The sequence below is a fragment of the Cherax quadricarinatus genome, chromosome 9 (assembly GCF_038502225.1).
Source record: "Cherax quadricarinatus isolate ZL_2023a chromosome 9, ASM3850222v1, whole genome shotgun sequence".
Lineage (NCBI taxonomy): Eukaryota > Metazoa > Arthropoda > Malacostraca > Decapoda > Parastacidae > Cherax > Cherax quadricarinatus.
The window spans coordinates 8,892,483-8,916,415 of NC_091300.1; the positions used below are offsets into that span (position 1 = coordinate 8,892,483).

Sequence of the window (23,933 nt, forward strand, 5' to 3'; positions counted from 1 at the left end):
AGGGGTGTTAGTGAGTGCTGGGTAGGTATACTAGGTGTGGAAGGGTGTTAGTGAGTGCTGGGTAGGTATACTAGGTGTGGAAGTGGTGTTAGTGTTGAGTAGGTATACTAGGTGTGGAAGGGGTGTTAGTGAGTGTTGAGTAGGTATACTAGGTGTGGAAGGGGTGTTAGTGAGTGTTGAGTAGGTATACTAGGTGTGGAAGGGGTGTTAGTGAGTGTTGAGTAGGTATACTAGGTGTGGACGTGGTGTGAGTGCTGAGTAGGTATACTAGGTGTGGAAGGGGTGTTAGTGAGTGCTGGGTAGGTATACTAGGTGTGGAAGAGTTGTTAGTGAGTGTTGAGTAGGTATATTAGGTGTGGAAGTGGTGTTAGTGAGTGTTGAGTAGGTATACCAGGTGTGGAAGAGGTGTTAGTGAGTGTTGAGTAGGTATACTAAGTGTGGAAGAGGTGTTAGTGAGTGTTGAGTAGGTATACTAGGTGTGGAAGAGGTGTTAGTGAGTGTTGAGTAGGTATACTAAGTGTGGAAGAGGTGTTAGTGAGTGTTGAGTAGGTACACTAGGTGTGGAAGAGGTGTTAGTGAGTGTTGAGTAGGTATACTAGGTTGGCGACCTTCCAAGGCAGTGTCTTAGACGAAAGAAATGAAACTGACCTCCCAGTCCTCGGGTGCCGCCACACCTATGGTCGTGGATTTACTTTATGAATGAAGTAACAGTGTATTGGCGATCCGTGACGAAGGAATTCAGCAGCCAGGTGAGATTTTGGGAGATGCTCAAGACAACCAGGTGAGATCTAGGGAGATGCTCAAGACATCCAGGTGAGATCTAGGGAGATGCTCAAGACATCCAGGTGAGATCTAGGGAGATGCTCAAGACATCCAGGTGAGATCTAGGGAGATGCTCAAGACATTCAGGTGAGATCTTAGGGAGATGTGATGGGTCACCTCAGTATCTCCCTACTAACCCACTATCAGAAGAGGGAAGTTTAGATGACGTTTAAAGGTGAAGCGCAACGGACCAGCATGACAAGCAGACGTACGTGGTGGGGGAGGAGTGGCGTGGTGGTGTATGGTAGCACCACCACCACCACCACCACCACCACCACACACACGTGGCTGGGCATCTCAGTCGGTCTTGGCCTGGCTGTGAGGTCGTACCCACCAGAGGACGGGCTTACAGTGAGTGGCTGGTGGTGTGGGCTGGCTACCCACCTCACAAACCACATTCTCCCTCCCACACGTGTCTTTTACCCTATTTCCCCTCCCTCCCTTTTTCCACCGTAGTGGTTATCCCTTAAATGACCCTCGTATAACTATCAAACTTAAACTGATTTGTGAACTAGTGGAGGGTCGAAGCTATGAACTCAGAGACAAAATTACACACATCCAGTCAAAAATCAAAATCAAAATCTTTATTAGTGGATTACATTGGAAATTCCGACAGCAATTCGAATCGAAATGTAATTTATAACAAGTGACCGAATCTGTAGTTAATGTTTAACAGTGAAGTGATATTGTGGTGAGGAAATCGAAGTAGTTTTTTTATTTGGAAAGTCAACTACAGAGATTGCTTGAGTAAAAGAAGCTTGGAGAGCTGTGAATTTATGCTGGAGCTTTTCAGAGATGTGATGGAAAAAAGAAAAGTTTGGAAAGTTGAACTAAAAAGTGTAAATCAGAAAGTTTTAGTGAAAGGTTTCGCATAATTTTTTTTTCTTCTGTTGCTCCGCAAGACTAATGTCTTCAGTGAGGTGTGTGTGTGTGTGTGTGTGTGTGTGTGTGTGTGTGTGTGTGTGTGTGTGTGTGTGTGTGTGTGTGTGTGTGTGTGTGTGTGTGTGTGGTGTTCATTTATGGCTGCAGAGGTCGAGTCTCAGCTCTTGGCCCTACCTTTCGCCGCTTGCTGGATTTCCTCCCTCTTAGTCTTGTGAGCCCTGTCATACCTAGTCCTAAAACTATACTGTATATGGAACCTGCCTCCGCTACTCTTCCGTTCAGATGATTCCCCTCCCTGACCATACTCTGATTGAAATATTTCCAGACATAACTGACTCATGTGTGACTAACTTCCAACTGTGCTCTTGAGTACCCATTCCCTGCCTCTCTAACAGTCTATCTCTGTCCACCTTATCAAATCCTCTGAATATTTTGTATCTCGTTATCAGATCTCCTAGTTCTTCTATCTTCAAATGTCAAGTTCATAGCTCAATTCCCCTTAGTATTTTAGGGAACTTGCCTCTTCTGATGTCTTATAGCCTCCGTTTCATTCAGAAAATAATGGTTACACAGGCAGACAGATAATGAAGGCTGCCAGAGCCAGTCTTAGGGGAGGAGGTGACGGAAGGTCGGTAGGCTCAGAGAGCGAGGTAGGGCAGTGTGGGCCTACCTCACTGGTGGGAACTTTAGAAACTAGGCCTACGGCAGAAACTCTAGTGGGAAGTAGATGAACTAAATATGTAGACTTACTGTCTACATTTTGCTCGACTACGCACTTCAAGTCATCTCGACATGATAACATGGGTATACCTCGAGAGGGTTTTGGGGGGTCAACGCCTCCGCAGCTCGGTCTGAGACCAGGCCTCGTGGTGGATCAGGATCTGATCAACCAGACTGTTACTGCTGGCTGCACGCAAACTGACGTATGAACCACAGCCTGGCTGGTCAGGTACTGACTTTAGGTGCCTGCTCAATGCCATCTTGAAGACAGCCAGGGGTCTATTGGTAATCCCCCTTATGTATACTGACAGGCAGTTGAACAGTCTTGGGCCCTGGACACTTACTGCTTTTCATTGGGGTGGGAAGGACAAAAAAAATCAAATTCACTTGGCTTTGGCTTCCCCTTATATACACATGAATAATTCTAGCAGGCCTTAAAAACTCTCCCACATGCCGTGTGGAAGAGAAAATATCGTGCTATTCTACATAGTAGTGGATGGGGCCATGGGACGTCAGAACAGCACTGGAGTATAAATTTTCTTATAATCAGGTTGTTCACAGGGCTGGTCTAGACATCAGGTTGTCTGCACATCAAGGGGCACTGAACCATCCACGCATTTGTAAACAATGACTGGTGGTAGCATTTCCTAGGGTGTGATATGTGACATAAAAGGGCAGCACTGCTCTGGCCTGTGATACAGACAGCATGAGACATGGTGCATGCACAAACTTGCAGTTACATTACAGACAAGGAAAATATTTTAACAATACTATGGGTACCCTTAAAAAAAATACTTTTACATATACACACGTGTAGTGCACCCTGACTCTGTTATTTGACTTTATACAGCATATGAGCATTAACGCCCATTTCAGCAAGAAGATAGTGTAGTCAGCATAGAAGTCAGACAAGTCAACAGGTGTGTCAATGTCAGAGAAATGTACTATTGTCTTGGGTGTCAGACCGTAAGTGTGTGATTGGTCAGGACAGTCATTGGTCATATTAGCAGAGAGAAAAGTAGTAGACAGGTTGTGGCTAGTATCAGTCTGGTTGTGGCATTGCAACGCACCTCCTCCAGCTCAGCCTCGGCTTGCACATTGTCAATGTGTACTTCATGTGGTCAAGGTGAGCTTCCTTAGTCATTCTTGTGGCAATCTTCCTCACCTCGAACTTGTTGCCATGGAGCCGTCTGAAGACACAGTAAGTACCAACGAATATGGGAACTAGTTTATGCATAACAGGAGTTTGCATAGGAGTTTGCAACATTATTTTGCAACCTAGTACAACCTTACTCTCCTTATCAGTAGCGTTATGATTAGACATAAACTTATCTGTTGCTTTCTTGAGATTTTCGCGTACTCTCTGAAAGACAAGCTGTGAAGTCCACATCTTGTTGATGCTGACATTGTCAGTATCACATAAAGGCTGGGACAGAGCAAACAGAATTTCATATGGTAAATGCTTGTCATAGCCATACAATGCAAAGTGGAGTGTCTCTCCAATCAAGCTGTTGCGTGAAGAGTTTAGAGTACTCTGCACATCTGAAATGACCTCATCCCATGTGGCACAACTCAGATTCACGTTCGTCTGAGCACTTCTAGGATTTTGTGGTTTGTACATTCAGCAAGGCCGTTACTCAGGATGGTGTGGCGCTACTGGCGCTTGATGTATGTCAGATCTAGGGCAAAGATCCTGCATTGTGGCATCTGTGAACTCCAACCCACTGTCTGACAGGAGGCCATGTGGGCAAGTATGACAGAGAACATGTTGTCGGAAAGCATTAGCGAAAGTCTTGGCAGTTTCATCAGGGATGGTTACTAGCTCACATTACAAGCGGATGTTTATTACCCTTCTCCAAGAGAAGTTCATCAATAGGGTGACAGAAGTTCTCTTCCAGGGTTCTTCTGTAATGGGATACTTGAGAATGGAATTATGACTCGGTGACAGTACCTTTGTGTTAGAGGTAGACATATACACATACTTAGCTATTTCTGCTGCCATCTTAGGCCAGAAGTATATAATTCTTGCCTGTCTGACACTGGTCTTTACCTGGATGCACTGCTCCTGGGACATCATGAATCAACTTCAGGAATCCTGGTACTAGGGATTCTGGGATCAACTGGCATACAGGTCTGCCAGGATCTGCCATCTTTGCCACACAACACAGCACTCCTTGGTTGACAACTAAGTCCATCTGTGGTACAGGTGACTTAACCTACAGGTCAGCAGCTTCCTTGGTCAGGAATCGAAGGACTAGTGAACACACAGGGTCCAAACGTTGGGCTCTCTCTCTCTCTAGATCCTCAACAGAGAATGAGATGTCTGTACTAACAAAAGCAATGTACCTCAACAAGGCATCAGCAACATTTTGCTTACCTGGAATGTAGCAGATTTCTGGGTTATAGTCACTGAAAGTGAGAGACCATCGAGCATGCTTTCCTGAGAGATTCTTATTTGCAGAGACAATAATAGTAAATGGTCTGTGTAATCTTGATAGGATACTGGTATATAATGTCTTGGAAATGGCTCAAAGCCCATACAATGGTTGAGTTCTCTAGCTCTGTCACTGAGTAATTAATTTCAACTTTAGTAAGAACACGACTTGTGTAAGCTGTTGGCCATTGCTTATCAATGGACACTTGCAACAAGACTGCACCAATGTCAACTTTGCTGATATCCATTGTCAAGGTAAACTCTTTGGTGAAATCAGGAAATTTAAGAATTGGAGCTAACATTATATTGTTCTTAAGTATAACAAAGGCTCTTTCCTGGTCGCAAGTCCACTCAAAGAGCATCTTGTGAAGCTGGGTCAAGGGTGTAGCTATGGTGGAAAATATGTCTATAAAAGTGAGGTAAAATCCAGCTAGGCCTATGAAGGAGCAAACAGCATCTACCATCATAGGTCTTGGGAAGTTTTGAACAGCTGAGAGTTTGGACTCACCTGCCTTTATGACATTCTGGGTCATTATGTGGCCCAGAAACTTTATTTCTCTCTTGAGGAACTGACATTTAGAGAGCTTTACTTTGAGACTAGCCTCGGCAAGTTTTTCCAGTACCCGTTCAAGTTTACAAGATGTTTAGACATCCTGAGATATCAACGAGATTATCTAGGTAGACCATTAGGGTGTTATCTAGGAGAGTATGGAAAATCCTTGTCATCAAACGACTGAATGTTATAGGACTGCTCCTTAATCCAAAAAGTATCCTTTTGAACTGATAATGACCAGTAGGCATAGAGAATGCTGCCAATTCTTTACTCTGGTCATCAAGAGGAATTTGTCAAAACCCTTGGAAAAGGTCAAGAGTAAAAAAACTTTATTATCGCCAATGTTCTACAACAGGTTATTCAGAACTGGCAATGGAAAACAATCTGGAATCGTACATGAATTTAGTTTCCTGTAGTCAGTTACAGGGCACTGTTTCATCTTTCTTGGGAACAGGGATGAGCAGAGCATTCCATGGAGAAGTGGACTCTTCAGTGACTCCATCATGGAGCATCTTAGTGATGGGTTCTTCAGAGAAGACTCTTTGCACTTGAAGCAATCTTTATCAAGAGGAATACAGTGAGAAATAAGTCAGGTCAAGCCCATGAGCTCACTGCCTAGTACTACCACAGAGCAAGCACTACTGAGAACTTCAAGAAGTTTTGGAACTTTTTGGGGATAGTCTGTCATTGCTAGGTCATCCTCCAAACACTGGCCGGGTGATAGAAGATTCAGTAGCAGACTCTCCTGGGAGGACTGCACCTGCAAACTGGTCTGCTGGTACTTTGCCTTTCACTCTCACTGGAAGAGGGAATCTGTCGAGGTCAATTGTTGAGGTGTTCTTCCTCAAGGTGAAGTTCCTACTGTGAGCGTTAACAACAAGAACTTGAAGCTTACCACGTCATGCAGTGTGCAAGGATAGTTCAAGAGACACACTCTGACTGCATATATAGCTGTCGACTAGCACATGGTATCCTTCGGAAGCTCTGTTCATGTACATCATAACTGGAGTGAGCAAGTTAGCTGACACAGTGATGTCATACTTTGTACAGACTTGACTTGTATTCAGTGGAGCGCAAGCAAGAGAGAGATATCATAATATACACCTGGAAGATTCTGGAAAGACTGGTTCCTAATATGCACACAGAAATCACTCCCTATGAAAGCAAAAGACTTGGCAGGTGATGCAACATACCCCCAGTGAAAAATAGGGGCGCCACTGGGACACTAAGAGAAAACACAATAAGTGTCTGGGGCTCAAGACTGTTCAACAGCCTCCCACCAGCCATAAGGGGCATTACCGACAGACCCCTGGTTGCCTTCAAGAGGGAGCTGGACAGATACCTAAAGTCGGTGCCGGATCAGCTGGGCTGTGGTTCGTACATTGGACTACGTGCAGCCAGCAGTAGCAGCCTCGTTGGTCAGGCCCTGATCCACCGGGAGGCCTGGTCGTGGACCGGGCCGCGGGGGCGTTGATCCCCGGAATGCCCTCCAGGTAGGTAGGCAGATAGGTAGGCTGTAACTTTGTTCACTGAAGCCATAACCTGAGTTAGAAAGTCGCCTGCCATCAGGAATACCGCGGTTTGACTATCATCCTCTCAGAGATAGAGTTAGAGCAGAGGTTAGCTTGACTGTCCCCAGACTGTTTTCTATTCATAACTGTACTCTGAGAGTCAGGAGGTGAAGTGACACGGGCTTTCTTATGGGGTTGGCCAAGACAAGAGTCCAACTTATTGGAAAACTGGCTACTGCAGCAACCCTCTGTTTCAAAAGTTTCCAGGCATGGCACATATGCAGAGACTGAGTAACATGTGGTGGATCATATGCGTTTGCCCCAGAAGGGTACATCCATTCCATTGAATTTTGCTTTCCAGACAGCTGGGTGTAAGCAAATCTTGAGGTTTGCCATGGCCTTGAGACCAATGAGCAAATCACCAGGAAATACACTGTTATCAACCAGGAATTTTGCCAATAACTTCTTGCCCTGAACCTTAAATTGTAATGTCGTTCTTCCCTGTACAAACTACCTGAGACACCACTGAGGATTTGAATTTCTGATGGCTCCATCAACAATGCTGCATGCAGGCCAGTGTCATGGAAGAGATATGTTCACAACAGAACCTGTATCAAGGAAGAGCTTGACAGGTTTTTCACGTAGAGTAGACTCAACAGGAGGTCCACTGGGGTTGTCATGTCATCCATGTCATTAGAGTCATAGCTGCAAGTGGCTTGATGCTTGGTGGCAAGGCTAGACTTCTTGGTGGGTGTAGTACCAGCCCTGTCACAATCATCAAGGCACTCATTTTCCACTCCGTCGGCAAGCATGTCATTGCTCAAAGCATTGAACACACTCCGAACAGGGATAGAATACAGCAACTCTGATAATGTGACTACCTCTGTTGTTGATTCTGCGGGTGCGACTCTTTCCCTGAGCTGTGGGAAGGACTCCTACTATCACGCCCATTACGATTAGCATACTTACCTCGCCTAACCTTTGACCAGTGTGTGCTATTAGCAGCCTCCCCTAATCTATTGCCAGGCATGGCTGACACCATACGCAATGCAACAACGCAACGTATAGCACTCATCTGAGGTGTGACCTGCAGATTTATGGTACACACAAACTACATCTTGATGCCGATTAATTGGACGATTACGGTGATTTGGTTTGGACCTGGGCTTGGTACAATCCGATTGGTAGTATCCTCGCCTACCACATCTGAAACAAGTCACCTTACGCTTTGCTAGTAGAGCAGGTGCTGGTGAACGGTGCTGACTCTTACCTTTTCGCTTGTTATTTGTACTTGTCCCATTTGTCTTAGTATGTGGTTGAGTACCACTGGGAGGTGACTGTTTAATAGCTACAGCATATGTGGCTGTATGCTATATGGGCGATGCTGCAAGGGTGGGCGCTGCGAGAACAGGCGCCCCCATGTCAACAATGTGGCATACTTTACCTTTATCATTGGGTGGCTTGAGTTCCTCAATGGCCTCGAAAGCATCCAAGATTTCATGCTCTGGGCCGAGGCCTAATGCATCAATAGCTTGATGAAGAGGAGGGGCATCCTACTGCTGCCACCACTGTTTTAGGGAACTTGCCTCTTCTGAGGGTGTCTTGTAGACTGCTAGGATACCTGGAGTTTACCTGGAGAGAGTTTCGGGGGTAAACGCCCCCGCGGCCCGGTCTGTGACCAGGCCTCCTGGTGGATCAGCGCCTGATCAACCAGGCTGTTGCTGCTGGCTGCACGCAAACCAACGTACGAGCCACAGCCCGGCTGATCAGGAACTGACTTTAGGTGCATAGAGGGTCGAGACAAATGGAGATTGAATAGCACCATTTTATTTGGAGAATATGGGTTACACAGGAAGATAACGAGGGATGCCAGAGCCAGTCTTAGGGGAGGAAGTATTGACGGAAGGTCGGGTAGGCGCAGAGTGAGAGCCAGGTAGGACAGCGTGGGCCTACCTCGATGCCTGACATCTGGTGGGAATCTTAAAAACTATGCCCACAGCAGCAACTCTAGTACAAAGTAAGTGAACTAAGTATGTAGACTTACTGTCTACATACTCTCTGGGACTATTCTCGCTGCATACCTTTGCACTTTTTCCAGTTTTTTAACGTGATTTATCAAGTGAGGGTTTGATGCCGGTTCTCTATACGCCAAGATGAGCCTAACGAAAGTCGTTTAAGGGCTGTGAATGACTGTTAAGAATCCTTAAAGCTACCTGGAGGTTATTCCGGGGATCAACGCTCCCGCGGCCCGGTCCATGACCAGACCTCCCTCTCAAATTTGCCAAACAACCACTGGCTGTAGAGGTTATTTGGTTGTGTTCTAGCGATATGCTTGGCACTATGCTCACCCTTAGGTCTTTTCCTTAAATAAAATTTGCTGTCTTTTAACCCAAAAAAATCCATATTCAAGATTTTCAGGTTTTCTTGCCTTTTGTTCAACTAGCATGACCTATTATTTACTGGGGTTGAATTCAAGCAGCCACTTGTCTGACCAGTCTTGCAGCTTGTTCAGGTCTAGTTGTAGCCTTTCCTTGGTCTTATCAGTTTTTTAGTTCTCATTAATTTTTCATCATATACGAACAGGGACATCTTCCCCCTCCTCTCTCTCTCCTCCCTCCCCTTCCCTTGTATGTTATTCACATTCACCAAAATCAGAACTGGTCATCCTACGGAACCTTGTTGAATACCCATTTGTTACACTTTTCTATGCTGACATCACTTTTCTGACACTGTGAGAGACTGTAGTGGTGAAAGTGACTAGGTCAGTGGTCAGTCAAACTACACTTCAAGGGTAGTTGTATCATCAACACTAGCACCACTACACCTCATCCCGCCACACACAAAGACACACACTCACTCACTCAAGGATATCTCAGGCCTTTCAACTCACTACAAAAAGTTTTCACAGGCGACAGTGAGAAGACTTCACAGGTGAACCAGCATACGAGTGGCTCCATTCTGTGGGAGCGCTCCTCCTCATCACCAGTTTCCCTCCCTAACTAGAAACTGGACACCAGTCCTGACTCACCGACCTACCCTCACTAATTAACTGGTTGGTTTTAAAAACTTGGGATGGAATATGCTGCCACTAGAAAAAATGACAACCGGACATCATTCTTACGATGTACTTGATATCCGGACATCTTCACTACAGCGAGACGAATTCCTCCACTACCCAATACATCAACTACTGTACTTTTCATCCATCCCAAAGTTAAACATGGAATAGGGAATGGCACTGCAGGAGGAAATCAGTCACACTACCACAACTTGAGTCCTCTGGCATGATGATGCAAGACAGCCGGAACTGATACAGTATCACTTGTTCCGGATGTCTTGCCTGTCTTGCAGGCCTACCCTCCCAGGTTGGAAGGATAGCCAAGGGGATTGGAAAGTAATCACCCCATTCTCTTCGTGGGAGGACTGCAGCCAGCACCTTGTGGTAGGGCAATGGGTGGCGACCGGTGCTCTTTCGGCGAGTGGCGATTGGATGACAAGGCGGGTGGTGGGTGAGTGGTTGGGCAGGCGAGGTATGCAGCTGCTGGGGTGGGTACAAGGCGGATAGGTGTTGGGTTGGTGGATGGGAGCAGCAACTGTGGTGGTCACGGGCCAGTGGTGGTGGAGGTAGGGAGGGTGAGCACTGGTGGGCAGTCACTGAGATGACCACAGGGCAGGTGGGTAGTCAGACACGGAGGTGTTCCTCAAGGTGGCAGGTAGTGGTGGCATACTTCCCACCATAAAACTGCTCCTCAGTTCTCACAAGAACCACCAAACCACTGTCCTCCCATACACATTAATATCTCCCTCCCAGAACAGAATTAAAATTAAATTTAAATTAAAAACTTAAGGAGTTTACAAGACTGGGAAAGAGTAAACAAATCCAGTTCACTACGTGGCTCTCACTGGCCACGTTTTATTAAGGCTCACCATAACCTCAAGATGGATCGCATCTTACAGCTTTTAGACAAAGAGGATTGTATTGATAAAACGTATCATTTGATGATTGAGACACATGCGCAACAGTTGGGAACTTTTATTATTGAAACGCTTCGCCTACACAGTAGGTTTCTTCAGTCACATACAGAGGCAGCAGGTGCAGTAGTGAAATGAAGATAATATAATCAGTTCATCAGCCTTGGAGAAATAGTATTTGAGGTGGTCAGTCCCTCAGCCTGGACAAGAGTTCAGCTCCAATTGTCTTAATCAACAACTTGTCAGTATTTTATATAATTTTCAACACAAAATGTATTTTTTGCTGTTGCCATATCATTCTGCACTCTGCCATTTAAGTTGCCTGCAAGTCTCTTCACTCTCCCAGAAACTGTCGCATCTAAGACAACGACTCACAATGAAAGTCTTCCACCAAACAGAATCATAACACTGATTATAAAATTTATGACTATTCATGTGGCAACATAAATTACCAAGTAACTGCAGCTTTCCAAATGGCTTCCAATAATTAGCTCATGGTTGCAAACGCCCGCTTTTTAATGAGCAGTGTAAATTGGGTCCGTTTATCTGATTCAATTGAGAATCACCGCTGATCCAGCACTTGTTATGAAGGGATATGAGAGATGCCTTCACCTCCTGGTACAGCCTTTTGCGACACTCTCCACGTAATCACTTTCTATAACAGGTAAATTGCACTGGGAAAATATATATAAAAACGTATAGGGGAATCCAATAATTTATTATACTAATAACGAAATTGTGGAGAAAGTACCACTTATCCAAGTTCACTGGGAGGTGGAGGTTATATCAGTTATCTGATATAACCCCCAGTATTAATGGCATTACAGATTTTACTGGCTAAAGTGCCTCGTCGAGGTTGGAACAACTTTACACACACACACACACACACAGGGCCAGGAACTGAGTCTCGACCCCTGCAACCACAATCAGGTGAGTACAATTGAGTACACACACACACACACACACACACACACACACACACACACACACACACACACACACACACACACACACACACACACAACACCACCAGACAGGTGGTGCCTCCTTCGTTCTGCTTTATGACGAAACTTTAATCATCTATCTCTCCCGTCTTCTCTCTTCCTCCTCCCTCTCTCCCGTCTCCCCCTCCTCTGCTCCTAAAATTTGTTGGTGCTTCAGTAAGACAGGAGAGAACCTGTGTGTGTGTGTGTGTGTGTGTGTGTGTGTGTGTGTGTGTGTGTGTGTGTGTGTGTGTGTGTGTGTGTGTGTGTGTGTGTGTGTGTGTGTGTGTACGTGAGTAGACGTATGTACATGTATTTGTGTGTACGTTAGAGTAGCCTGTGTGGCTAGACTGGTATCAAGAATAACAGACACAATACATGGCTGGAACTCACAACCCTCGATTACGAGAGGAAACTTATGGTTAATGCAGAAGTAAATAAAGCTCTGACTGTTACAGGAATATAGTTACAAGCTTGAGTAGATCTATAACACGTTATGATAACATGAACGCAGATAAGCACATTTAAAGCTAGGCTGACTGATGTTGCAGCTAGGCTGACTGATGTTGCAGCTAGGCTGACTGATGTTGCAGCTAGGCTGACTGATGTTGCAGCTAGGCTGACTGATGTTGCAGCTAGGCTGACTGATGTTGCAGCTAGGCTGACTGATGTTGCAGCTAGGCTGACTGATGTTGCAGATAGGCTCAGACTTGATTGTCCCTTTATTGACGGATATAGAAATACCAGACATTTCAAACATCTTAAATTTACTTGTAACAGATGAAATATAAATTGTAAATATATAAAGTTAACTTTCGTTAGCCATTTTTTGGGGGCCTAGTTCCTGGGTCTTTTCCATATCCAAATGCTCTTGCTCTACCTTCCACAAGTACCCGGACTCGATAGATAACTGTACCAGGTAACCAGGTATGCAAATACGCTGCACAACTTCGGGTACGTGAATTCCAATAGCAGTCTCCCAATCCGGGTTCGCTTCTTCAGGTTCACTGGTCACAAGTGCGAAAAAAATATATATCTTCGTTATGCAATCCATAGCCATCCTATGGGCGGTAGTCGAAAGATTAGAGAGACACATAATGGGTCCAGGGACTGGTTCCCAGTACGACATAAACAAATCACAACCAAGTTTAGTAATAAATTTAAGTACCTGAGCATAAGGAGCATCTCAGCGGTACTAGCGGTACCCAGCGTTCCTCGACTAACCTAACACAACACTAGAGCCACATGTGCAACATTTATTCCGTAACGTTTCGCCTACACAGCAGGCTTCTTCAGTTGAGTACAGAGGAAGCAGTAGAGATGTAAGGACGATATAGTTAGCCCATCACCCTTGAAGAAGTAGTTTTGAGGTGGTCAGTCCCTAGTCATGAACAATGTTCCAGACTACGAAGCAGAACTCTTCTCCAGGCTGAGGGACTGACCACCTCAGAACTACGTCTTCAAGGGTGATAGACTGATTACATCGTCTTTACATCTCTACTGCTTCCTCCGTACTTGACTGAAGAAACCTATTGCGTAGGCGAAACGCTTCGGAATAAAGATACTTAACTGTTGCATATGCGTTGCACTAGAGACGCGTCTCCCTATAAGATATTTATCACCACAGCAGGTGAAGAGGCATTTGTTAAAACTGACCTAGAGCCGAGACTAGACTTGAAAAGTGGGAGATTGTAGTGTAACCACAGTGGAATGCAGGAGATCGTTCACTGATAGTCGGACCATCCGTACACATGTGAAGGACCTTTTCTGGGTTACCCTCTTAGAATGTCTAAGAAGCCTAGATTCTCCACCATTCTGCGGCTAGTGTGATGGCCTGAGAGGTGGCCCGCAGCGACCATGAAGATTAATTATGACCGCCCACAAGGTGCCATCACGGACCATGGAAGCCAGACGGCCGACTCAAAGTTAAATGGTGAGTAAAATTGTTAAAAAAAAAAAAACTGTCTTTTATTGGTCTTACTTGTTTGAGGGTGAGTGTGGCAGCACGGGGACGGCCGCATATGTGGAGTGTTTGGCGACCTTGTGTTGGGTGAGTGTTGGCCAGCTGTGAGGCCAGGTAAGTGTCAATTATATGTTTGAGTGTGTGTGTTTGTTTTAACATCAACAAGGGAGACCTGCACCTCATCACGTCAAATACTTTCGTCCAGAGATAAGTGTTTGTGGATATATATATATATATATATATATATATATATATATATATATATATATATATATATATATATATATATATATATATATATATATATATATATATATATACACACAAAATCTAAGAGAAATTTATAGAAAAGGCATTGTTTGAGTTATAAAGTAAATAACATGGTGTACGAGTGGAAGTAAAATTGAATTAGAAGAATATGTAACAAGGCAAATTCAAAGTGTGTCAGTGCGAGGCGAGCAATGACAGCTGTTTTTGCACTTTTGTCAGGCACCATAGGATCGGCCGTACCCTGTCTTAAAACTGTGTGTGAAATCTGCTGTAGCCGTATGTTATGCTCCCGTATCATGGTTATTTTATGTTTGGAAGGGAATGTTATTGTAGTGGATAACTTACTTACAAGATGTTATCTTAGTATGTGATGCTGTAACACTGACGGTGTTTGTTTTTAGATCTTGTGACAGTGTGTTACAACCCGTAACGGTGGGTTGTTATAACCTGTGACAGTGTGTTACAACCCGTAACGGTGGGTTGTTATAACCCGTGACGGTGTGTTGTTACAACCCGTGACGGTGTGTTGCTATAACCCGTGACGGTGTTATTACAACCCGTGATGGTGTGTTGTTACAACCCGTGACGGTGTGTTGTTACAACCCGTGACGGTGTGTTGTTACAACCCGTGACGGTGTGTTGCTACAACCCGTGACGGTGTGTTGTTACAACCCGTGACGGTGTGTTATTACAACCCGCGACGGTGTGTTGTTACAACCCGTGACGGTGTGTTACAACCCGTGACGGTGTGCTGCTACAACCCGTGACGGTGTGTTGTTACAACCCATGACGGTGTGTTGCTGCAACCCGTGACGGTGTGTTGTTACAACCCGTGACGGTGTGTTATTACAAGCCGTAATGTGTTGTTACAACCCGTGACGGTGTGTTACAACCCGTGACGGTGTGTTATTACAACCCGTAATGATGTGTTATTACAACCCGTGCCGGTGTGTTACAACCCGTGACGGTGTGTTGTTACAACCCGTGACGGTGTGTTGTGACAACACGTGACTGTGTTATTACAACCCGTGATGGTGTGTTGTTACAACCCGTGACGGTGTGTTACAACCCGTGACGGTGTGTTGTTACAACCCGTGACGGTGTGTTGTTACAACCCGTGACGGTGTGTTGTTACAACCCGTGACGGTGTGTTGTTACAACCCGTGACGGTGTGTTGCTACAATCCGTGACGGTGTTATTACAACCCGTGATGGTGTGTTGTTACAACCCGTGACGGTGTGTTGCTACAACCCGTGACGGTGTGTTGTTACAACCCGTGACGGTGTGTTGTTACAACCCGTGACGGTGTGTTGTTACAACCCGTGACGGTGTGTTGCTACAATCCGTGACGGTGTTATTACAACCCGTGATGGTGTGTTGTTACAACCCGTGACGGTGTGTTGCTACAACCCGTGACGGTGTGTTGTTACAACCCGTGACGGTGTGTTGTGACAACACGTGACTGTGTTATTACAACCCGTGATGGTGTGTTGTTACAACCCGTGACGGTGTGTTACAACCCGTGACGGTGTGTTGTTACAACCCGTGACGGTGTGTTGTTACAACCCGTGACGGTGTGTTGTTACAACCCGTGACGGTGTGTTGTTACAACCCGTGACGGTGTGTTGCTACAATCCGTGACGGTGTTATTACAACCCGTGATGGTGTGTTGTTACAACCCGTGACGGTGTGTTGCTACAACCCGTGACGGTGTGTTGTTACAACCCGTGACGGTGTGTTGTTACAACCCGTGACGGTGTGTTACAACCCGTGACGGTGTGCTGCTACAACCCGTGACGGTGTGTTGTTACAACCCATGACGGTGTGTTGCTGCAACCCGTGACGGTGTGTTGTTACAACCCGTGACGGTGTGTTATTACAACCCGTAATGATGTGTTGTTACAACCCGTGACGGTGTGTTATTACAACCCGTGACGGTGTGTTGTTACAACCCGTGACGGTGTGTTGTTACAACCCGTGACGGTGTGTTGCTACAACCCGTGATGGTGTGTTGTTACAACCCGTGACGGTGTGTTATTACAACCCGTGACGGTGTGTTGCTACAACCCGTGACGATGTGTTGTTACAACCCGTGACGGTGTGTTGTTACAACCCGTGACGGTGTGCTGCTACAACCCGTGACGGTGTGTTGTTACATGACCCAACCCGTGACGGTGTGTTGTTACAACCCGGTGTGTTATTACAACCCGTGACGGTGTGTTGTTACAACCCGTGACGGTGTGTTATTACAACCCGTGACGGTGTGTTGTTACAACCCGTGACGGTGTGTTGTTACAACCCGTGACGGTGTGTTATTACAACCCGTGACGGTGTGTTGCTACAACCCGTGACGGTGTGTTGTTACAACCCGTGACGGTGTGTTATTACAACCCGTGACGGTGTGTTGTTACAACCCGTGACGGTGTGTTATTACAACCCGTTACGTTGTGTTGTTACAACCCGTGACGGTGTGTTGTTACAACCCGTGACGGTGTGTTGTTACAACCCGTGACGGTGTGTTGTTACAACCCGTGACGGTGTGTTGTTACAACCCGTGACGGTGTGTTGTTACAACCCGTGACGGTGTGTTGTTACAACCCGTGACGGTGTGTTGTTACAACCCGTGACGGTGTGTTGTTACAACCCGTGACGGTGTGTTGCTACAATCCGTGACGGTGTTATTACAACCCGTGATGGTGTGTTACAACCCGTGACGGTGTTATTACAACCCGTGACGGTGTGTTGTTACAACCCGTGACGGTGTGTTATTACAACCCGTGACGTTGTGTTGTTACAACCCGTGACGGTGTGTTGTTACAACCCGTAACGGTGGGTTACAACCCGTGACAGTGTGTTGTGACAACCCGTGACTGTTATTACAACCCGTGATGGTGTGTTGTTACAACCCGTGACGGTGTGTTGTTACAACCCGTGACGGTGTGTTGTTACAACCCGTGACGGTGTGTTGTTACAACCCGTGACGGTGTGTTGTTACAACCCGTGACGGTGTGTTGTTACAACCCGTGACGGTGTGTTACAACCCGTGACGGTGTGCTGCTACAACCCGTGACGGTGTGTTGTTACAACCCATGACGGTGTGTTGCTACAACCCGTGACGGTGTGTTGTTACAACCCGTGACGGTGTGTTATTACAACCCGTGATGGTGTGTTGTTACAACCCGTAACGGTGTGTTGTTACAACCCGTGCCGGTGTGTTGTTACAACCCGTGACGGTGTGTTATTACAACCCGTGATGGTGTGTTGTTACAACCCGTGACGGTGTGTTATTACAACCCGTGACGGTGTGTTGTTACAACCCGTGACGGTGTGTTACCAATACCACCAGTCCGATGACATTCTTCTTTGCAAATATACAGGGTCTAAAGCCAGCAACGAACAACAAAATACCTTTCATCCGTGGACTGCTTGCAGAGGCAAATGCAATGTTCGCGGCTTTCACTGAGACCCACATAAAGGATCACTTGGAGAACGAAATATGTATCCCAGGTTACAACCTATACAGATGTGACAGAGTGAACAGGCAAAAGGAGGGGGGGGGGGAGTTGGCCGGTACATTGCAGAGTCACTTGTTTGCACAGAACTGCTTAATGCCTCAAATGATGTAGTGGAAGTTTTAGCAGTAAAGATCGAGAACCAAAACCTAGTCATTGTGGTAGTCTACAAGCCTCTGGATGCAACATCCCAGCAATTCCAGGAACAGCTGTTAAAAATTGACCACTGTCTGGAAAATCTGCCAGCTCCTGCCCCCAACATCTTGCTCCTGGGGGATTTCAACTTAAGGCACCTAAAATGGAGGAATATAGCAAATAATACTGTTGCAGTGATAACACCAGGAGGCAGCTCTGATGAAAACTCACACTCACACGAACTTTTAAATTTCTGCACACCTGGAAAATCCTAGAGGGACTAGTACCGAACTTGCACACGAAAATCACTCACAACGAAAGCAAAAGACTTGGAAGACGATGCAACATCCCCCCAATGAAAAGCAGGTGTACTAGCACGTTAAGAGACAATACAATAAGTGTCAGGAGCCCGAGACTGTTCAACTGCCTCCCAGCATACATAACGGGGATTACCAATAGACCCCTGACAGTCTTCAAGCTGGCACTGGACAAGCACCTAAAATCGGTACCTGACCAGCCGGGCTGTGGCTCGTACGTTGGATTGCGTGCAGCCAGCAGTAATAGCCTGGTTGATCATGTTACAACCCGTGACGGTGTGTTACAACCCGTGACGGTGTGTTACAACCCGTGACGGTGTGTTACAACCCGTGACGGTGTGTTACAACCCGTGACGGTGTGTTACAACCCGTGACGGTGTGTTACAACCCGTGACGGTGTGTTACAACCCGTGACGGTGTGTTACAACCCGTGACGGTGTATTACAACCCGTGACGGTGTGTTGTTGTAACCAGCGACAGTGTGTTACAACCCGTGACGGAGTGTTACAACCTGGGACGGTGTGTTGTTGCAACCCTTGACGGTGTGTTACAACCCGTGACGGTGTGTTACAACCCGTGACGGTGTGTTACAACCCGTGACGGCGTGTTACAACCCGTGACGGTGTGTTACAACCCGTGACGGCGTGTTACAACCCGTGACGGCGTGTTACAACCCGTGACGGTGTGTTACAACCCGTGACGGTGTGTTACAACCCGTGACGGTGTGTTACAACCCGTGACGGCGTGTTACAACCCGTGACGGCGTGTTACAACCCGTGACGGTGTGTTACAACCCGTGACGGTGTGTTACAACCCGTGACGGTGTGTTACAACCCGTGACGGTGTGTTACAACCCGTGACGGTTGTAACATTAAAACACTCGTTACTATACTGAAGAAGATTTAACCACCTTAAAATAATCTAAAGTTTTTATTTTAAGTTATTGTAAAGAGACATCTAAGGACATTTTAGGGAAATATTATGGACATTTAAATGCATTTCCAAATGCTTCGAGGTACACGAAAATACTCAAATGGCGAGCGTATGCTGAGGCATTTGAAGACTGAGGAGTAAAGGTCATTTGAGTGGACGATATGGCAGTTTGGGACCAGACAAAAATGTCACTGACGCCCCTGGGTATTTTAAGGCCATTGTCATATGATTTTTTTAAATCTAACCCCCGGGGGAGGACGGGAGGGAGCTATAAAAAACACGGTGTTATCTCTCCCCCGTCTCTCTCTCTCTCTCTCTCTCTCTCTCTCTCTCTGCAGTGACATGTGTATCCATACGAGGGGGTATAATATGTCATGCCTCAACACACTCTCCTACCTAAAAAGGTCCTCAGATACCCCGAAGTGGAAGAGAGAGAGACACTTGTACCTTGAGTGTGTGTGTGTGTGTGTGTGTGTGTGTGTGTGTGTGTGTGTGAAAGTCTTCCCTGGCTGCCTTCAAGAGAGAGCTGGACAGATACCTAAAGTCAGTGCCGCATCAGCCGGGCTGTGGCTCGTACGTTGGACTGCGTGAGGCCAGCAGTAACAGCCTAGTTGATCAGGCCCTGATCCATAGGGAGGCCTGGTCATGGACCGGGCCGCGGGGGCGTTGATCCCCGGAATAACCTCCAGGTAACCTGCAGGTAATCCAGGTAACCTCCAGGTAATCCAGGTAACCTCCAGGTAATCCAGGTAACCTCCAGGTAATCCAGGTAACCTCCAGGTAACCTCCAGGTAATCCAGGTAACCTCCAGGTAATCCAGGTAACCTCCAGGTAATCCAGGTAACCTCCAAGTAATCCAAGTAACCTCTAGGTAATCCAGGTAACTTCCAGGTAATCCAGGTAACCTCCAGGTAATCCAGGTAACCTCCAGGTAATCCAGGTAACCTCCAGGTAATCCAGGTAACCTCCAGGTAATCCAGGTAACCTCCAGGTAATCCAGGTAACCTCCAGGTAATCCAGGTAACCTCCAGGTAATCCAGGTAACCTCCAGGTAATCCAGGTAACCTCCAGGTAATCCAGGTAATCCAGGTAACCTCCAGGTAATCCAGGTAACCTCCAGGTAATCCAGGTAACCTCCAGGTAATCCAAGTAATCCAGGTAACCTCCAGGTAATCCAGGTAACCTCCAGGTAACCTCCAGGTAATCCAGGTAACCTCCAGGTAACCTCAAGGTAATCCAGGTAACCTCCAGGTAACCTCCAGGTAATCCAGGTAACCTCCAGGTAATCCAGGTAACCTTCAGGTAACCTCCAGGTAATCCAGGTAACCTCCAGGTAATCCAGGTAACCTCCAGGTAATCCAGGTAACCTCCAGGTAATCCAGGTAACCTCCAGGTAATCCAGGTAACCTCCAGGTAATCCAGGTAACCTCCAGGTAATCCAGGTAACCTCCAGGTAACCTCCAGGTAATCCAGGTAACCTCCAGGTAATCCAGGTAACCTCCAGGTAATCCAGGTAACCTCCAGGTAATCCAGGCAACCTCCAGGTAATCCAGGTAACCTCCAGGTAATCCAGGTAACCTCCAGGTAATCCAGGTAACCTCCAGGTAATCCAGGTAACCTCCAGGTAATCCAGGTAACCTCCAGGTAATCCAGGTAACCTCCAGGTAATCCAGGTAACCTCCAGGTAATCCAGGTAACCTCCAGGTAATCCAGGTAACCTCCAGGTAATCCAGGTAACCTCCAGGTAATCCAGGTAACCTCCTTCCAGGTAATCCAGGTAACCTCCTCCAGGTCAGGTAATCCAGGTAACCTCCAGGTAATCCAGGTAACCTCCAGGTAACCTCCAGGTAATCCAGGTAACCTCCAGGTAATCCAGGTAACCTCCAGGTAATCCAGGTAACCTCCAGGTAATCCAGGTAACCTCCAGGTAATCCAGGTAACCTCCAGGTAATCCAGGTAAGTATATGATGATATAAGTCGTTAAGGTTACTTCTATATAAGACGACTTTTAAAATACCTTCAAAGCATACATTAAATAAATACAAGGAAATTATTATAATCATTATTATTATTATTATTATTATTATTATTATTATTATTGTCGTTGTTGTTGTTGTTGTTGTTGTTGTTGTTAAGTAAAAGGACACAAGTGCAACTAATGAAACATTTTACTGTGGCAACGTTTCGCTCTCCAGGAGCCTTGTCAAGCTTGACAAAGCTTCTGGAGAGCGAAACGTTGCCACAATAAAATGTCACATTAGTTGCACTTGTGTCCGTTTACCTAACATATTGTCGGTAATTCTACCAACATTATTATTATTATTGTAATTACAATTAATGGAGTGTATATGGCTAGCACAGGAAATAAATACAGAGTTGTATACCTCTGTGTCATTAAGTATTAAGTATTAGGTATTAAGTATTAGGTATTAAGTATTAGGTATTAAGTATTAGGTATTAAGTATTAGGTATTAAGTATTAGGTATTAAGTATTCTGGACTGGTGGTTAGCAGGTGACATGCAGCCTTAATGACCCTCGTGTAGTAGATAGGCTATAAATCCAATTAACCAACTGATCAGATAGCCTCACTGTGGACTAAGACTACGGCTATCTGCTAAGGACTAACTGCTGTCCGGCTCCCCTTAATTTTGTCTAGTCTATACAGTTGGAGTAAGGATAGTATAACCGAAGGCTCTCCACACACCATCCACTCTCTGGCCACACTGACGGCTTGAATAATAATAAGAAAGAGTGAAATACAACTTACAGCTTCAAAAGATTTTTCGTTTTTAGTGTAAAACTCTGCATATCTGCCTTTACCCCACATCCGTGTTGCATCTCTTACCACAGAGTTTTACAAGAGTTATATTATCACTTTGCACTTCAAAGGAATTGTGTTCAAATATTTCAAATTTTTTTTCAGCATATCTTTAGGGTTTCAATGAGATCTTGCACTCGCCTGAAAATACATCAACTACGACGAACTCTGACACCGTGATTGCAAATGACTGTGTGAGTGTTTAACTTCTTGTAAATGCTTTTGTGATGTACTTGAGTGTTAATGAATAATAAATGTGTCTAAACTGAGTGCTTGTGTGAGATTTTTGGTTGTGTGTGACTGAGCTGCCTTCAAGTATTTGTTTGCGACTGTGTGTTTGTGTATGATTGTCAGTGTTATCTCGCTGACTTCAGCATCTACGTCGATGTTGTTTGTGGTGGTAGCAGCATCAGCAGCATCGTGCTGGCGCTAGTGTTCCATGCAACAGTGGTAGCAGCATCAGCAGCATCGTGCTGGCGCTAGTGTTCCATGCAACAGTGGTAGCAGCATCAGCATCATCGTGCTGGCGCTGGTGTTCCATGCAACAGTGGTAGCAGCATCAGCAGCATCGTGCTGGTGCTAGTGTTCCATGCAACAGTGGTAGCAGCATCAGCAGCATCGTGCTGGCGCTAGTGTTCCATGCAACAGTGGTAGCAGCATCAGCAGCATCGTGCTGGCGCTGGTGTTCCATGCAACAGTGGTAGCAGCACCAGCATCATCGTGCTGGCGCTAGTGTTCCATGCAACAGTGGTAGCAGCATCAGCAGCATCGTGCTGGCGCTGGTGTTCCATGCAACAGTGGTAGCAGCACCAGCATCATCGTGCTGGCGCTAGTGTTCCATGCAACAGTGGTAGCAGCATCAGCAGCATCGTGCTGGTGCTGGTGTTCCATGCAACAGTGGTAGCAGCATCAGCAGCATCGTGCTGGCGCTAGTGTTCCATGCAACAGTGGTAGCAGCAACAGCAGCATCGTGCTGGTGCTGGTGTTCCATGCAACAGTGGTAGCAGCACCAGCATCATCGTGCTGGTGCTGGTGTTCCATGCAACAGTGGTAGCAGCAACAGCAGCATCGTGCTGGTGCTGGTGTTCCATGCAACAGTGGTAGCAGCAACAGCAGCATCGTGCTGGTGCTAGTGTTCCATGCAACAGTGGTAGCAGCATCAGCAGCATCGTGCTGGTGCTGGTGTTCCATGCAACAGTGGTAGCAGCACCAGCATCATCGTGCTGGCGCTAGTGTTCCATGCAACAGTGGTAGCAGCATCAGCATCATCGTGCTGGTGCTAGTGTTCCATGCAACAGTGGTAGCAGCATCAGCAGCATCGTGCTGGTGCTAGTGTTCCATGCAACAGTGGTAGCAGCATCAGCAGCATCGTGCTGGCGCTGGTGTTCCATGCAACAGTGGTAGCAGCAACAGCAGCATCGTGCTGGCGCTGGTGTTCCATGCAACAGTGGTAGCAGCAACAGCAGCATCGTGCTGGCGCTGGTGTTCCATGCAACAGTGGTAGCAGCAGCAGCAGCATCGTGCTGGTGCTGGTGTTCCATGCAACAGTGGTAGCAGCAACAGCAGCATCGTGCTGGCGCTGGTGTTCCATGCAACAGTGGTAGCAGCAACAGCAGCATCGTGCTGGCGCTGGTGTTCCATGCAACAGTGGTAGCAGCAACAGCAGCATCGTGCTGGCGCTGGTGTTCCATGCAACAGTGGTAGCAGCAACAGCAGCATCGTGCTGGCGCTGGTATTCCATGCAACAGTGGTAGCAGCAACAGCAGCATCGTGCTGGCGCTGGTATTCCATGCAACAGTGGTAGCAGCAGCAGCAGCATCGTGCTGGTGCTAGTGTTCCATGCAACAGTGGTAGCAGCAACAGCAGCATCGTGCTGGCGCTGGTGTTCCATGCAACAGTGGTAGCAGCAGCAGCAGCATCGTGCTGGTGCTAGTGTTCCATGCAACAGTGGTAGCAGCAACAGCAGCATCGTGCTGGCGCTGGTGTTCCATGCAACAGTGGTAGCAGCACCAGCAGCATCGTGCTGGCGCTGGTGTTCCATGCAACAGTGGTAGCAGCACCAGCATCATCGTGCTGGCGGTAGTGTTCCATGCAACAGTGGTAGCAG

General features: G+C 46.6%; 1 long non-coding RNA gene across 1 annotated transcript in view; it reads left to right on the forward strand.

The window, feature by feature from the left end:
- Window positions 1-1,112: 1,112 nt before the first annotated feature.
- The window catches only part of LOC138852487 (uncharacterized), a 206,967-nt gene continuing 184,146 nt past the window's right edge, over window positions 1,113-23,933 (forward strand). The window contains exons 1-2 of the long non-coding RNA XR_011391801.1: window positions 1,113-1,173; window positions 13,505-13,810. This is a non-coding gene — a long non-coding RNA (uncharacterized lncRNA). The remainder of the gene's footprint in view (window positions 1,174-13,504; window positions 13,811-23,933) is intronic.